This window comes from Theropithecus gelada, chromosome 6 (assembly GCF_003255815.1).
Source record: "Theropithecus gelada isolate Dixy chromosome 6, Tgel_1.0, whole genome shotgun sequence".
NCBI lineage: Eukaryota > Metazoa > Chordata > Mammalia > Primates > Cercopithecidae > Theropithecus > Theropithecus gelada.
Window position 1 is genome coordinate 52,610,968 of NC_037673.1, and position 4,581 is coordinate 52,615,548.

Genomic DNA, 4,581 nt, shown 5'->3' on the forward strand with positions numbered 1-4,581 from the left:
GAGGCTGAGGCAGGAGAATTGCTTGAACCCGGGAGACAGAGGTTGCAGTGAGCCAAGATTGCACCACTGCATTCCAGCCTGAGCAATAGAGCAAGACTCTGCCTCAACAAATAAAATAAAATAAAATAGAATAAAATAAAATGTAAATTAATTTAAAAAAAAGATTAATAGAGGGAAAAATTTGAGTGCCACACTTTTTCTCCAATCATTTCCTTCCTCTAACAAAATCTACCTGTTTAATGGTAATTTTTGTCTGACTAAGCAGGCATAGAGGTTTTTTTTTGTTTTTTTTTGTTTTTTTTTGTTTTTTTAGCAATATAGGTTGTAAAAATATAAAAGTATAAAATATAAGTTGTAAAAAACTTTATGCCTGCTTGTTAAGAGGAAAATTCGTATTTATTTAGCAATAAATATAAGTTGTAAAAAACTCTGTGTGTAAAAAACTCTGTGCCTGCTTAGTTGGACAAAACTCAGTCCCCAAGTCTGCCCCGCACCTCACCACACCAGTTTAAGTTGATTTAGACACCCTAATCTACTACAAGTGAATTGGAATGACATGGTCTCTTCCAAGAAGGAACTAATATTCAAGTCAAGGAGAAACACAATAATAATAACAATTAAAAGTGAACATTTTATTTAATAAATAGATGTTATGGTAAGTTCTGTTACATAAGTAAACTGGGTGCCATTGTACAGTATAATGCTTTGAGGGTACTACTTTAAATCAAAAAGTCAGAAAAGGATACTGGAGTAGTTTAGATGAGAGGTGATAACCACTAAACTACATTAGTGACAGTGGGGAACAGATAAATGAGCATTCAACGTATAAGATATTAGCATATTCAAGATAGAGAAAAGCAAGGTAGAATTGACAGATTTTACTACCTGAATGTGGGGAGTGATGGATATTGAGGAGCAAAGAATAGGATTCCCAGGTTTGGGGCTTGCACAAGTCTATGAATGGTAGTATCCTTCATTGAGATTGAGAATAAAGAGGGTAAACATTGGGAGGAGAGGTTGAGAGGATGAATTCAGCATTGGAAATGCTGAGTGAAGAGCAGCTATAAAACATCTGATTGTAGGTATCTAGTGGGCTGCTGGGTGGCAAGATGTGGAACTCTACATTTGAGAGTTACCAACATTGCAAGGGGTCACTGTAGCTTTCTTTAGGGAACTGAGATAGCTACTCTTATTTGCCCAGTAAAAATTTCCCTTTCTTCTGATAGTAGACCCTTCTCCCTTGGTCTTAGCCAGGCCTCGTCATTCTATGTCATCCTCCCATATGGGGAACATGACTCAAAAGGCAAATCAGAGTCTTTCCCTAGAGTTGGTCTGTAGACAGGAAGAGAAAGAAAATTCTTCCCGGAGTTGCTTATTTGTTCACCAGATGGCTAAACTAGATGAACGTGATTCTGGGGCTGACGGTAGTCATCATTTTCACTGCAGCATAAAGAGAACCTGTCTTTAGAACAAAGACATCTCTGCTCAATGCATGGAGATAGAGTGACTAGAGCAGTGGCACTAAGTCTAGAACTGAGGTCTTGGTTCCTATAACTCTGATCTTCATTCTGTATTCTTTCAAGATAAATCTCCTTCACTGTTTTTTTTTTTTTTTTTTTTTTTTCTTAAAGTGAGTTGAATAAGGTTTGTTACTGTTTGGGAGAAACTCTCAAAGTATGTTTTTCCTCTGCTCTCACGCTACCATGACAACAATCATCAACACAGAAGAAGTCTTCTGTGACCAAGTGTGTGAGGGTTTCTCCCCACCACCAAGCAAGCAATGAATTCTGCAGTGGAGTCCTCCAATCAATTCTGATACTGGAGATAGCAACAGATTCCACAGGCTGAGGACTCAGTGCCCAAGATTGCCCCCAACCTCACCACACCAGTTGCAAGTCCAGGCCTCTGGAACTTCTGGTGGACTAGCTTCGAGTTGGGGTTCCTGTGACCCCCTCTCTGGGTTCAATTAATTTGCTGGAGTGGCTCACAGAACTCAAAGAAACACTTACTTATATGTACTGTTTTATCATGAAGGATATTACAAAGGATACAAATAAAGACATGTATAGGGTGAGGTATAGGGGAAGGGGCATGGAGCTTCAATGTACCCCCTGGGTGCACCACCCTCCAGGAACCTCCACGAACCTCCACATGTGCAGGTATCCAGGAGCTCTCTGATCCCTCTCATTTTGGGTTTTTATAGAGGCTTCATTGCATAGGCATGATTGACAACTGTGTAGAAATGTGACTAGACAAGAAAATATGATTTAAACCCAGCAAGGCTTGTCTTTTCAGACTTTTCTTGGCCTCTCTGTGTTGTATTCTTTCCTCTAAGGTGTGGGGTAGGGCGCTCTCTGGATTAAGGGTCTTTTGACCCACAATCAGATTACAGTCTTGGCTTGGGCAGGTAAAAGGAAGATGGGAGAAAGAAAGAGAGATTCTATTTCCTAAGGCCTTAAGTGCCCCAACATTATAACAATGACTATGGGAGATAGGGGTCAGGAACCATGGACAAAAACCAGTATGTATCATAACATCATAGCCACTAAAACTTTGTTTTTGTTTGTTTGAGACAGGATCTCACTCTGTCACCCAGGCTGGAGTGCAGTGGCATGATCACAGCTCACTGCAGCCTCTACCTCCCAGGTGCAAGAGATCCTCCCTACTCAGCTTCCTGACTAGCTGGGATTACGGGTGTACACCACCACAACTGCCTAATTTTTAAATTTTTTGTAGAGACGAGGTCTCCCTATGTTGCTTAGGCTGGTCTCCAACTCCTAACCTCAAGTGACCCCTCTCATCTCAGCCTACAAAAGTGCTGGGATTACTGCAGGTGCCATTGTAGCCAGAGGCCCTAAAACATTTTTGATTAATACACGTGTGCACTGAGAGAAGATAAAATCACTCAAGACAAAGAAAGGATGGGGCCAGGAATTGAGAACAAATTCCAAAAAAAACCCAACATTTAAGGACTAGGTAGAGATTCCCTGTATCTATCACTTATAGATGTTGCCTTATCTGTGTTATCACAGATATCACTTATCTGTGTTGCCCAGGCTGGCCTCAAACTCCTGAGCTCAAGGGATCCTCCTGCCTCAGCTTCCTAATTAGCTGAGATGATAGGTGTGTACTACTGTGCCTGGCAACTCAGTATGTATTTCTTTCTTTTTTTTTAATGATTTTTACAAATATTGTTTATTTTAATGAAGCTGGTACAGACAATGTCCATTTAAAACCCATATCCCAGGCCAAAAAGTACAAATAAAATCAAAAAGAGCAGTGTTCTGTTGTATTCATTTCTGCATGTATAGTTTTATTAATTGCTAATGAAAATTAGAACTTTTCTGGGATCTTCTGACAAGATTTTTTAAAAATCTTAAAATGCCTTTTCTTCGGTGAAGCCATCTTTGGAGTTAGCTACTCTCACCTTATCTGTCATCTTGACTTCAACCTGATATTCCTCTTCTTTTGGTCCAGACCCTCAAATTTTAAAAGTAGCTTCAAGTTAAAGAAAGGTCATTTTTCCACAGTTCAGTTCTCTGAAAAACGTCCATCTCCCACTGAAAGTCACAGTCCAGGAGTGAAGCAATCACATGCTAGAACATCAGGGCCAATTGGAAAGTCATTATGAACACTTGCATTGGTCAATCTTATTTATCACCACAAGCCTGAAAATGCAATGTCCTGAAAAAGGTGGCCTCTCTGTGCACACGTAATTTTTAAAAAGGAGAGGGTAATATGACGGGGACTGAGGCTTGATCACCAAAAATCAGCACAATGAAAACAAACAATAATGAATAATGAGCACTAGAATTCAAATTACCAGATGTTTCAAAGAGATGGGTGCCAGTTTTCAATTCCGTTTTGAACACCACATTACAAAAGAACTATTTTTAAAAATAAAAAAGGATTGAGGGAAAAGAAAAAAAATAAAAATAATATCTAAACTGTTGAATGACCCCCCGTTTGTTCCTGATAAACTTCAATCACATCTTCTTCCTCCATTCCCAGTTCTTTTGGAGTATGATTATCAGCAATTCTCTGACTCTCAAAGAGAAACCTGAGTGAATTCATTGGAACGCCCTGTCTTTGACAGTATGATTCTTTGAGTTTCTTGAGATGTGTTGTCATTTTCACTTTGAAGTGAATCTCACTGCTATCCTGTCCAATGACTTTGAGTTTAATATATTCACCTTCCTTCTTATCCCCCAAGTCCTCAGTTAAAGGTTTTGCCTCCTGGTCAGACATGATGACGGTGGTTTCACCCGGGGGTCTCCGCACAGCAGCGGCCTCAGGTAGGCAGAACCTCCCTCAGTATGTATTTCTAAAAGATAAAGGACTCTTTTAAGGCCGGGTGCAGTGGCTCATGCCTGTAATCCCAGCACTTTGGGAGGCTGAGGCAGATAGATCCCTTGAGTCCAGGAGTTCAAGAAGAGCCTGGGCAACATGGAGAAACCCTGTTTCAACCAAAAATACAAAAACTAGCTGGGCATGTTGGTGTACACCTGTAGTCCCAGCTACTTGAGAGGCTGAGATGGGAGGATCACCTGAGCCCAGGGAGGTTGAGGCGCAGTGAGATTG

The 4,581-nt window shown here is 40.4% G+C and overlaps 1 pseudogene across 1 annotated transcript; it reads right to left on the reverse strand.

Moving 5' to 3' along the window:
* Positions 1-3,178: 3,178 nt before the first annotated feature.
* LOC112626359 lies at positions 3,179-4,309 on the reverse strand (annotated as a pseudogene). Its single transcript, XR_003119873.1, has one exon. The product of XR_003119873.1 is annotated as a small ubiquitin-related modifier 1 pseudogene (transcript).
* Positions 4,310-4,581: the final 272 nt, after the last annotated feature.